Source organism: Sorex araneus, chromosome 3 (genome assembly GCF_027595985.1).
Source record: "Sorex araneus isolate mSorAra2 chromosome 3, mSorAra2.pri, whole genome shotgun sequence".
Taxonomy (NCBI): Eukaryota; Metazoa; Chordata; class Mammalia; order Eulipotyphla; family Soricidae; genus Sorex; species Sorex araneus.
This window is the reverse complement of record NC_073304.1, coordinates 222,509,773-222,522,886: the sequence shown is the minus strand read 5'-3', so window position 1 is coordinate 222,522,886 and position 13,114 is coordinate 222,509,773.

The window sequence follows — 13,114 nt, the reverse complement described above, 5'->3', positions numbered from 1 at the left end:
CGAACCTCAGATCTTGGCTAGGCCGCACCAGCCGTGTGCCCTGTGACAAGCCCCTGGCCCCCTCTGGGCCTCCGTCTAGACTGCAGGACCCAGCTGCCAGCGCCCAGGCCCCCAGCATGTGCCTCGTCCTTGACACACCTAGTCCCGTGCCTCGTGTGCCAACGACAGGGGCAGAATTCTCTCTGGCCTCGGGTTACAGGGAGAAGATGCTATCGAGGAAGCTTCTCCTGGGTGGTGAGCCCCAGAATTCGGGAGAGAAGGAGGCTCCCTGGGGCGGAGGCGGAGGGGAAGTCTCACGCCTTCCTTCCTGGGGGTCTGGTGGCCCGAGCGCCTTCCCACGAAGATTCTTCTCCCCAGCGGCCATTTCCAGACTTTTCCAGCAGCTGCACAAGTGGGTTTCCTTCTCTGAGGATTGTTTGCTCAGGCCAGTCAGCTCGAGACCAGCGTCCCCCTGGTACCCCGGGCCCCTCGCAGGGAGGCAGAGTTTGCCTCTTCCATCTGTTTGTTATCTGTTTCCTAACCAGAACAGAAGCCTCCCAGAGAAGGGGTGCTCCCTGGCCGCTATTGCACCCCCAGCACCTAAAACCCTGGGCAGTGCCCAAAGCACTCAGGGTTCAGTGAATGAAGGAGGAAAGTTTATGTTAGGAGCACAAAGCCCATCTGGGGAGTGCGACTGTGTGCCAGGAACCACGTCCATCTGCAGAGCCCATGAGGAATGTTCACTTCTTCTACCCATTGTACAGCTGAGCAAACAGAGTCACACAGAGGCTGGAAGCTCTCCCCACATTCCACTGTCTGGCTCTGAACCTTTGCAGGTGACTCTCATGCTCATCGGGATGTTCTGTCCAGTGCCCTGGAATGGAAGTACTTTACTCACGAGCACTTCTCTGGACCTTGCTGAGAGCCGGTCCCTCCAGGCCTCTTTCCTTAAGGCCCCCCACCCCCCACCCCAACCCCACCCTGAGAACTCGATCTTTTTCCTCTCAGACGGGCACTGGTCCAAGATTGCAAACAAATACTTGCAAATAAAAGGCATATTAAAAAACAAAACCAGGGGCTGGAGCGATAGCACTGTGGGTAGGGCTTTTGCCTTGCACGTGGCTGACCCGGGTTCAGTTCCCAGCATCCCATATGGTCCCCTGAGCAGAGCCAGGAGTAACCCCTGAGCATCGCCGGGTGTGACCCAAAATGCAAAAATAATAATAATAATAAAAGATAAAAAAATAAATAAAATAAAAGACAAAACCAAGCTCCTGCCTTAAAAATACGGTGAGTCCGGGGGGCAATTAGCAATTATGCCATGTTTTATTATGAGACGATGGAATTCTAATTGGACTGATTTGAATTCCACACACCTCCTCAGATTGTTTTGGGAATTAAGGGATCAGTTGTATCAGTAATTATGGTTGACCATTAAATTACCCCCCCACCAAAAACTGTTAAATTGTCTGTGACGGTGCTTAAATTTAGCCCAGACCCATGTCCTATGAAGACAGCGCGAGTCAATACAAGCCACCAGGAAACCACTGGGTGCCCTGTGCCAGGCGGTAATGACGGGGTTGAGGTTCCCAAAGTTTTACCTGAGACAGCAAGGACAAGCCCCCGGCTGCAGGGAGCTCGCGTGAAGCACTTGGTGGCACCCCGCCCCCCTCTGAGGTTTGGATCCTGGGCTGGACAGAAGCCCCAGGCCCCAGTCACATGGTGTCAGCGGTGGGGTGACATGCTGGCAGCTGTTCCAGCTTGGGAGGCACCTGGGGGGCTTTGGGGAGAACCGTGGGGGACGCCGGGGCAGGAACCAGAGACAGCCGGGGTGCGAGTCCCGCTCATGCCTTACAGCCTCTGCCTCCTCATTTGCCAGTCGGGCACCTGCCACTGGCCCCAGCCTGGGCGGAATTGTGGAACTTCCCTGAGACGAGTCAGGGTGACAACACCCCATCCCGGCACCCGGGCCACGTGCCAATCCCCTGCATGTGTCTCTCAGCTCTAGGAGAAACTCATGAGTGGGGTACGAGGCTGGATCGGGAGGAGTGATTGGGTCCAGCGAGCTCCTGCAAACAGAGAGTCCGGAGCTGCTCACAGATGCAAGAGGCAGGAGAGGCTTCGCACAGACAAGAGACAAGTCTCAGGACTGAACCCCTCGGCAGGTAGTACCAGGTACCACCGGTATAAGAATCAAACCCCTGCCACTTCACTCACCCCGGGGGGGGGGCCCACCCCCGCCAAAGCTCCTCGTTGAGTCATGCAGCCCCTTGGCCCAACGAGGAAAGCAGCAAGATGAAGTTCCCAAAGGAATTCCTGGTCCTCAACCATCATCGCAAGTGAGGGCTAACTCTGGGCTAGAGAGATAGTGCAGCAGGGAGGGCGTGGGTCTTGCACGCGGCCCACTCGGGTTCGATCCCCGGCATCCCTTATGGTCCCCCGAGTACCACAGGAATAACTCCCAAGAGCAGAGCCAGGAGTAACCCCCCCAAGTATCGCTGAGGGGTGTGGTCCAAAACCAAAAAGGAAGGCAAACTCAGTGCCTGGGGGCGGGGGGGGGGATATGATTGCTCTCTTTGGTTTCATCTTATGGAGGGAGGTTGGGCTATGTCCAAAGGTCACCGGGGTCCTGCATGCCAGGGTCACTCCAGTTGGTACTTGGGGAATCATGTGGTATTGGGAGTGAGACCCAGGACCCCCACACACAAAGCCAGTGCCAGCTCAGACTCCTGCTTTTATAGGCCAAAAAACCAGTGCTCAGAGCAGGGCAGCCACTGGCCTCAGTTTACCACCCAGTGAGCAGCAGGCAGGGACTGAAATTCAGAAATTAGCCCCCAGTCTGAACTTTCCAGGGGCAGTTAGCCTCAGCACCCGTGCTGTGTACTTGGCGTCTCCTTTGGATGTCTGGCTCTGGGCCAGTCCCCAGGGTAGGGGGAGGCCTCTGGAGGGAGGGTACCCAATGTGTGCCCAACGGAGTGTGGTTGGAGGGTCTGGGGAGAAGCTTACTGGCCTCTCATTGTAGGTTTGGGGGGGCATATGCTCAGGGATTATTTGGGTGCTGTGAAAGGCTTTCTGGTTTCTTTCTGCTGTCCCCCTCCACTGGGGATGATGTCGGGGAGTTCAAGAGGAAGCTCTGCAGGTAGGATGCGGTTTTGCATGCGGGAGGTAGGGATTTGGTTCCTGGGGCACCCCCCCACCGACCCCCTGAGCACCTCCGTGAGTGACTTTCCAAGAACTGCACCAGAGGCAGCTGCCAGTCACTGCCAATTCTAAAACTAGAGCCATGACCCAAAGAGTTTACAGTCCTACCTGTTCTTGAAAACCCGAATCTCAATGACACTCGGTGGAAGAGGCGTCCCCGCGCCCTCTCGGGGCTCGCTCCACACCTGTCTGGCCATGTGCTGAGAAGCAGTTTCACACCAGCGGCTGAGCCCAGGCAATCACTTGCCGTTGTTATCTCTGAGGCAGTTGGAACCCAGGTCCCGGCAGCACGGCTCTTGCCTGAGTGAAACCTCTGTCCCTGCCTGCAGGGGCCCAGAAAGGACCCAGCCCCAGCCAGAGGAGAAGGCTGTGTTCGCTCATCTGGAGAACCTGCCACTATCCAGGAAGAGTGTGTGGCTGTTACTCGCTTTATTGATGCATTATTGTTATCTTTTAAAGGGGCCACACCCAGGGGTGTTAGGAGATTCCAGAGCCTGCTTGGCCATGCTGGGCCCGACAGGCCTGGGTCATCCTTGGCAGGGCCGTGCAGTCCTGGGATTGAACTCGGGACCTCTCATGGCTCTTGGTGTAAACTCTAACACTTGAGGTACCAGCCAGCCCCAGGAAACTAGCATTTAAATAAGGTCATAGGAGCTGGCTCTCGGGACCTCCTCAGAATGGCCTTGGAGAACCAAGGTCAGACAAGTTATACCATGCACTATGAGATGGGGGAAGAAGATGAAGGGGGGGGGGAATCCTGCAAAGGGCACAGTGTTTGGGGCACAGAAGAATTGGGGGCAGGGCCCAGTGTGCCCCTTCTGGAGCCATCGGTGGTTGATACATGGGCTTTGGCTAGGGGAGAAATTGAGGAGGGGATACAGGGAGGGATGGAGGGAGAGACAGAAGGAGAGGAGGGGAGAAAGAGAGAGAGAGAGAGGAAGAGAGAGAGGGAGAGAGAGAGAGAGAGAGAGAGAGAGAGAGAGGATGGCATCTGCACCCTGAATGGACACAGTGTAGACAGTGCTCGGTGGACCTTGGTTTCTTCTTCCAGTCATGTCCTCGTTAATACAGGGGATTCCGCCAGAACCCAGCTCTGCCATGAGGTGGCCATGAGGGATATGGGGGGTAGGGGGTGGTGATGGCCACTCCTGGAGCAAACTCCCAGTGTGCCCTCACCTTGGCCAGCGGTCACTGCGGACTCCACACTGCGTTCACAGAAAATGCACCAATGACAAGAAGCCAGAGGTATAGGCCAGTTCCCATTTCAGAAGCGAGCAGTGCTGGGCCTGACCCAGGGACCCTTGGCAGAGGGACGCAGGTGGGGGAGCCCTGGGCTTGATCCCCAGCGAGCCGCTGTCTTTTCATTTGACCAACTTCAACTTCAGGACATTACATGGTCCCCCCCAAAGACTCTTCCGCTGCAAAAATTAAAAAAGAAAAACAACAACTAAAAAACAAAAAACCAGAAAGCCTATGCTTATAGAGCACTGGCCTCGGATGGAGGGGTCCCCAGCACTGCCCCTCCCATTCGCCTGCCCCTTATCCCTCAGCCCCCGGCACCCGCTGGCCAAGTTCATGCTCTTTATGTGCAGAGAGGGAAGTACAAAGTACACATCTGGCTGGTTCCTCCTTTTAAAACTGTAAATTATCAGACACAGCCCTTTGGGAAGGCAATTTGGCAATAATACCCAGTGCCATAAAAATGTTCACAGCCTTTGGCCCAATAATTCCCCTCTTGGGGATTCATTCCAAGGAGATAATTCATCAGGAAGAGAGAAGCTTTCTATATCGCCAAAGACATTTGCTAGGATAGGGAAAAAATGGGCCTGATTTGCTCCAGCCAACGGGGACAGGAATAGGGGGAGCCTATAACTAATGGCCCTCCTGGAAGGAACCCCCGGGACGCGGGCGGACACGGGGTGAAGTGGGGGATACCCAGACGAGGCTCAGGAACAGACCTGGCTCAGGCCCGCTCCCCGCCCGCTCCGGGAGATGCTCGGGGCTCCCAAGTCCCCCTTCTCTCTGAGCCGACAGCGGCAGACAGCGCCCCGGGGACCCTTCTCATGATCATCATTCAGGAACAGCGGCGCGAACATGAGAGCACGTGGACGGGGGCATAGCCCCACGGACCACGGTTGCCACGAAGTTGGTGAGCGCGCGCCTGTGACGGTGGCCGGGAGCCCCCCCACCCCCCGAAAGGAAGCTCGGCTTTGCGTTGGCTGGAGGGTGCAACCGCGTGCCCGGTCCTCTTCCACGCGTGCTAGTGAGACGCAGTGTTGTAAACTGGGCTGGTGACCTTCGTGGCGGGAGGAGGCGAGCAGCAGTGGCCTCAGCCCAAGCCCTGGCTCGGGCGCCCGCGCTCCCCGCCCCCTCGGGGAGATGCTCCGGACTCCCAAGTGCCCCTGTGCTCTGAGCTGACAGCGGCAGACAGCGCCCCGGGGGCCCTTTTCATGATCATAATTCAAATTACCCGTTGAAGTCGGTCAAATGAAAAAATAGCAGCTCGCGGGCCGGCGGGGGCGCGGGGAGCGCCGGGGCGGCTGCAGGGCGCCCTCCGCGGCGGCCCGGCCCTGAGCTCATTTCCTGGGGCGCGCGCGCCGGGCTATTTCAGCCTGGCGCTGTGCAAACAGGACAATTTAGGGCGGCCAAAAGGGGCCCAAATTACAATCGTATCACAGACAAATATCCGCCACGCCAGGCCTCCGGTGGCCGGGTCGGGCTCGCTCCGGGTGCGGGTGGGCGCAGCGCGGGGTCAGGCGGGTCCGCGGGGGCCCCGGCCCGACGGCTCCCCGCTGCGGGATGGAGCCCCCCGGGGAAAACGTTGCCAGCTGGGTGCCAGCGCAGAACACCTGGACTTTCTGAGGGGCTCTCCCTGAGTGCAGCAGGTGCCCTTTTATTTGGCTGCTTCTCCGCACTTCGAGTGACAAATGATTCTTTCACCCGGCCAGCCTGGGGGGTCCAAATCCTACCTCAAAGCTCAGAGGCCTCCCCGCTTCTGCCTCACACAGAGAAAGGTCCTCCTTCGCCCCGCTGTCAAAGCACCTGTGTCCCGGCCTCACTGCCCTCCCCTAATTACCCAGTTGGATCCCAGGAATCTAATAGTCCCCTTCTTGGGGATTCATTCCAAGATCCCAGGAAACATTTCACAGCTTCTCCTTTCCCTTTTCTTTGGGGTTTCGAGGTGGTTTTGGCACAGCCAGTGGTGCTCAGGGCTTACTCCTGGCTCTGAACTCAGGGGTCACTCCTAGGGAGGCTCAAGGACCATATCAGGTGCCAGGAATTGAACACCGGTTAGTCACACGCAAGGCAAATGCCCTATCCACTGTGCTATCACTCTGGTCCAGTCTTTCACTCTTTTTGTTTGTTTTTTGGCTTTTTTTGGGTCACACCCGGCAACGTTCAGGGGTTACTCCTGGCTCTGCACTCCTGGTGGTGCTCAGGGGACCATATGAGATGCTGGGGGATTGACAGTAAGCTTGTGCAAGGCAAACACCCTACCCCACCTGTAGCAGGGGTCCCCTGCCTTTCACTCTTAAACGTGTTCTGTTGTAAATGTCTTCTCCGCCAGGATGAGCTCCTACTCCCTCTTCAAGACCCAACACACCTGCTTCCTCCTCCAGGCAGGCCGCTGCTATCTTTCCCAGCTCTCTGCAGACCATGGTACTTCTCCCACCTTCTAAGGATTTCTTTGCATGTCCTTAGCACACAGTTGCTTTGCTTGTAAATATTCCTCCCTCACTGGAGGAAGTTTCTATTTTGCACATTGTCTTGGTTCAGGACTGACCGTGTGACTTATACAGTCCAGTGGGACAGATGGGACAAGGGGAGCAGAACTTTCCAGGCTACGTAAGGTTCTCTGCATGTTCTCTCTTCCCTCTTTGTGACATGGATGGCAGTGCCTGGCACTGGAAAGAAGAAAGGTTGGGTAAACCAGCAGCTGATGCACAACCCACAGGAGGTGAGTGAGAGAGAGAGAGAGAGAGAGAGAGAGAGAGAGAGAGAGAGAGAGAGAGAGAGAGAAGAGAGGTGAGAGATGAGCTTGGCCACCAGGCTCTCGGCCTCAGAAGCTCTGGTAACACTTGTTACTGCAACATGAACTAGGTGATCCTGGCATCTACACCCCCTGCCCCTCTTCCCCACCCTTCCCAGCCTCAAGGACCTCGTCTTACTCAGATGACCGACTGTGAGGTTTGGTTCTGAAAGAGATAATTTACCCCCAGGCTCACTACAGATTTATTCATAATAATCAAGATGTGGAATCCTAAACTCTCTGTCCACCAGTGGAGGATGAGATAAGAGAAATAACATGTGGGGTAGAAGAAACACAATGGAATATGGTTCATATTTGGCCTTTTGTAAGAAACGGATGTATCTTAAATGTATTATGCTAAGTGAAAGACATAGGACAAGGAAAGATAAACCGCATAAAGATCTCACCTATAGGTGAAATCCAAAAACTCAAGGCCAGTAGACCTCAAATAGTCACATCTCACACACACACACACACACACACACACACAGGTAACTAATTACGTGTGGAGCTGGAGGTGTTAACTAACCTCAGTGTAGCAATTCTTTTCCACTCTATAGATGTGTCAACACACCAGACACTTGAAAATTACACAATGCTAAGTGCCAGTTATATATAAATGGTGCTGGAAAACTATATATATTTAAATATGTACATGTTGTTAAATTGAATACTTATTTAAAATATTTTAAGGACCAGGAAAGATAGTACAGCAGGCAGGGCATTTGCCTTGTAAATGTCCAACCCACATTCAATCCCCAACTTCACATAGGGAACCCTGAACCCACAAGGAGTGTTCCCTGAGTGCAGAACCCGGAGTAAGCTGCACACTGCTGGGTGTGGCCACAGAACCAAAAATTAAAGGAATAAAATAAATAATTAAAAAATATATCTCAAGAGCAACACAGAGGGAACTAGGAACCCACTTCTTCTTTTTTTTTTTTTTTTAATTTATTCGGGAAAGCAAATAGGCCACACACTGCTGTGCTTAAGCCTTATTTTTACCCCTGGCTCTGTGCTCAGAGATCATTGCTGGTGGTGCTCAGGGAACCATAAATGGTGCTGTGGATTGAACCTGGGTCAGCCACAAGCAAGGTAAGCGTCCTACCTGCTATACTATCTCTCTAGCTCCCAAATTCATTTTAAACCCTACAGCTAACATATTTTAGTTCTATTTCAAGATTTTTTAAAATGGAAGGGGCTTGTGGGGAGCACAGGGTTACAGTTGGCAGTGCCATGCTGGGGATCGAACCCAGGGCCTCACACATGCAAGGCCTGTGCTCGACCACCAAACTACTTCGCCATCAAGCCGGTTTTTACCAAAGCATATCATATTAGACAAATGCTCACTTTTTTTTTGTTTTTGTTTTTGTTTTTGGGTCACACCCGACGATGCACAGGGGTTATTCCTGGCTCTTCACTCAGGAATTACCCCTGGCGGTGCTCAGGGGACCATATGGGATGCTGGGATTAGAACCCGGGTCGGCCTCGTGCAAGGCAAATGCCCTTCCCGCTGTGCTATCGCTCCAGCCCCAAATGCTCACTTTTTTTAAGAGTACAACTCAATGACTTTTCACAAAGGGAATATTCTAGAAAACAGCCCTGTGATCAACAGAGAACTTATATCACCCAATGCCCCATCCTGCTCCCTGCCATCATTCCTCCTCCCAGAGAGCCACTAGCCCGACCTTTAGCCCCAGCCATGAATGGTCTTTTTAAAAACAAAGCTGGGCCAGGGTAGGGCGCTTGTCTTGCATGTGGTCAACCTGGGTTTGATCCCCCAAATCCCATATCCCAAATCCCTGAGCGCAGTGAGAGTAATTCCTGAGTGCAGAGCCAGGAATAACTCCTAAGCATTGCCATGTGTGGCCCCAAAGCAAAAAGGTAAGTAAGTAAATAAAAAAAAAAAGTAAAGTATTTCACCACCCCCTGACCTTCATGATTTGGGAATTTGGGTTTCACTTGGGGACTTCCTTGGACTGGTGTAAATTTGACCACAGAGCTCTCCTCCCAGCTCCCCTTGACGGAGTGCCCCCGTGCCCGACAGTGGGGAAGCAGGAATAAGTCGGGTCTGTCTCTAATGAGCTTTAAGTCTTGGGGGACAACGGACTTGTTCACAAATTAGTGCACAGTGGCACTGTGACTGCCGTAACTGTCATACGCATGAGTGTCCTGGTAATCCCAGGAGAACCATCATTACTGGTGGTGCTCAGGCAAACACATGTGGTGCTGAGACTTGAACCTGGATCAACCACATGCGACGCAAGCATCCTACCTGCTGTACTACCTCTCTTGCCCCCAAATTCATTTTAAGCCCTAAAGTGCCTTATCAAACTCATGAGGGCACCATGAATGAGTAGGGCAGGCAGCAAGAAAGCAAGGATTGTGCAGAGAGACCGTGTTGAAGCCCCAAGTTCTGCCTCTCGGGCCTCTGGTGGCCAAGCAGCCTGGCCAGGACTCAGCCAACACCTGCCCATCTGCCGTGGTTCAGTGTGCAACCCATACAGCCTCACAGAGCCCCCAGGAGCCGATTTTTCTTTTTTCTCTAAAGTTTTCCAGTGTGCCCCATACCGTTGAAGCCAAGCGTCGTTAGACGAGCGCTCTCCTGGAATTCTAGTTTGCCTTCCCTGTGAGAACCATTCCCCAGGGCTTATTAAACCTTCTCTCCTACCTGCTTGGAGCAAACAGGAATTGCCCTTTGCTGGGATTTAACGGGAGAAAAACACAGCCATCGATGAACTCAACCTGTAAGTTAGAGCAAAGCCATGTCGGGGAGAAGAGATTGGTCTTCAATGGGAGAAAAGCCTGAAGCGGCCTGACCGTAACACCCCACCCCCCCAACCACGGGTAGAACTTTTAATTTATCTACAAACCCTGCTTTGAGGGACCCCCTCTGCCTTCTTGGCTGCCCCCACTCCCGACCCCTCATGTTTTGTTAATGATAAATGACAGGCCATCGACATTATTAATTAAATGCCCCCCAGTGGCCAGGGTAAGCCCAAGACCACATGCAGAGGGAGCATCAAAGCCTCCCTTCACACCCACCCCGAGCACAGCCCCCAGGGTTGGGCCTGCCCTGGCTTGAGCAGCCCCCAGAGCCTTCCCAGAAACTGTCTCCACTTCGGCTCGGTCAAAGACAGTCCCCAAGGGCCACACGGTAATTAAACTCCTGGCATTCTTTCCACAAAAAACTCTTCCTCTTGAGACATTCCCACAGGCACTCGAGGACTGAAGGCTCCCAGCTGATTACCCAGGGATTTTTGAAAGTGACCTTGAGTGGGGGTTCAAAAGGGGCTGGGAATTTTTTGGGGGGTGAACAGGAAAGGGGCTGGGAAATGCCTTCTCCTTACATTTATAATTAGGTTATTAAGGTTGAGGCACCAGCATCTCTTTCCCTGGGACCGAGATGGGCAAAGAAATGAAAACCAGCCTTTCCAGGCCTGTTCATTTCTAGATTCTCTCGGTCTGTTTGTATTCGCCCTGTCCCCTGCACCTAAACTGGCCCTGGAACATGCTAAGAACTCAAGGAGCAGATGATCCTTCATCCAGACACAGGCTGAGGGTAGATCTTGAATGAAATGGGCTTCCAGAGTGATTCCTAGAACCAGTGGCGTAGGCCTAGAGCCAGTGGCTTCGAATTGTTGTCACAAGAGCGTAGGTGTGTTGCCCATAAGGCCAACGTCTTCCGCATCTGACTTTCCCGGAACAGGCACAGTGCCCAACCCGAGGACCACATGGGCCGTTTCTTAGCAGCATCTGTTTGACCAGAGGACGCGGGCACCGGAGCTCCGCTGGGGCAGGGCCCAAGTGGACGTTGCAGCACTGGCAGCGCTGAGGTCCAAAACACACAACATCAGGCCCCCAGGGGATGCCAAGACTCCAAAGACCTGAGATCTCACCAGCTCCTGATTGCACCGAGACAAGAAATGAATTAGTAAGACTTGGGGGATATACCCCAAAATGCAGCTTCGTTTTCCTAGCTCTCTCTTTGAAACCCCAGTTCTGCCCATGCCAGCCACCTTGATCGAATCAATTTCCACCCCTTCAGAAGGGAGCAGAAGGAGGAACCTGAAGCTGGCACCTCTGTTAGCTTCTTGGCACAGCCACCCTGACTCCAGGGCCTCTTGACCCTGCCCAGCGCCTCCCATGGCCTCCTGGAGAGTGATGGAAAACCAGCTGGTCCCCCATACCCCCAGGCTCAGGGCACCCCTGGCCTCTGGGCATCCTGAGCGAGCAGAGACCTATCTGTTCTGCTCTTTCCCAAGCTGGTTGGGAGGTTCACGTTGACCCTTGTCTCTGTTATCACCTGTATGTGCCCAGAAGGGAGGCCACTCACAGGAATGGGAGAAGGTGGAGCTCAGGGGTGATGTGGGGGACAGGGTGGTCAGAAATATGGAGAGGACTCGCCCTGCGCCATCCCACAGGTGTGGGTGCAGACTCCAGCCCAAACCTCCTGAGCCAGGCCCTGTCCCAATCTCTGTTATCTGTCATGGGGGTTATGACCAGTTTAGTATCTGGTCACCTATTTTGGGACCAGCTTCTTCTTGCGACTTGGAGTCTTTGTCTCCTTGCTCAGAGCTTCCTCCTGGCTCTGCACTCAGGGATCACTCCCTGTGTGGCTCGGGATCATATGCAGTGCCGGGAGTGAACCTGGGTCAGCCGTGTGCGAGGCAAGTGCCGGCTTAATGCCCCATTATACTTTCTCCCCAGCTCCTGCGTCCCCTTTCTTTGCTGCTAAGCTTCTGTCAATCACAGGGCAAGAGAGGCTGGGACTTCCGCTTCCGGCTCATCACAGGCCCATGCAGTGTGGCCGTGGTGGTGGCGTGCCTGTCTATGGGAAGGCAAGCGCCCCGTACCACCCCCTAAGGAGCCTGGTCCCGGGGCAGCTGTGGCATGAAGAAGCCCAGAGAATTGAAGGAGGACCCTGGAGTGTCCACACTGTGTAGGACAGTCCCTGGGGAGCAGCCCCCAGGTTTTTCTCCCTCAGCCCTCCCACTCCCCTCTGGACTCTCGGGTCCCCAGCTGAGGCCAGAGACAGGGCTGCCTGGAGACGGCCATCCCCGCCCAGCGTTCTGCATCTGCCTTAGCACCCGGCACGGTGCGGGCCTTCACACACCTGCACCGTCCTGACCGGCTGGAGCTCTAGGCTCTGAGGCTCAAACCCTCAGTAATCTGCCAAGGAAACTTTGTCCACTCCCACCAGAGACCACCAAGAGGCCAGGGGCGGCACAGGGCCGACAGCTGCTGTGGGGAACTGGGGGGATGAGGGGCCTCCTGGTGAGGCTGGAAATAAAAGGATGTCTTTAATTTTGTTTTTTTTGGTTTTTGGGCCACACCTGGTGATGCTCAGGGGTTACTCCTGGCTCTGCACTCAGGAATTACTCCTGATGGAGTTCAGGGGACCATATGGGATGTTGGGCATCAAACACAGGTCAGTCACGTGCAAAGCACATGCCCTACCCACTGTACTATCACTCCAGCCCCTGAAACTTCTTTTTTATGTGGGGGGGAGGGGCACACCGTGATGCTCAGGGGTTACTCCTGGCTCTACACTTGAATGGGGACCGTATGGGATACTAGGGATCAAATCCAGGTCAGCTGCATGCAAGACAAATGTCCTACCAGCTATACTATTGTTCCGGCCCCACCTGATAAAATAATTTTTATACTGTTGCCCAGGGACCCTGGCAGTACCTAGGGGGCAATAAAGGCAGGGAACTAACCTCCTGCCTACTTCTACCAGCCCAGCCTCAGTTGATTTGTTCCACAGGGGCTCACTTAGCAACACCAGGCCTGCGTTCAGTTTTGGGGTGTGGACAGAGCCTGATCCTGGGGTGCTCAGAGCTCCAGCTGGAGACAAAGAGCTAACAGGGGCTGGCACCTGTACTTTGAGGAGCACAAGGG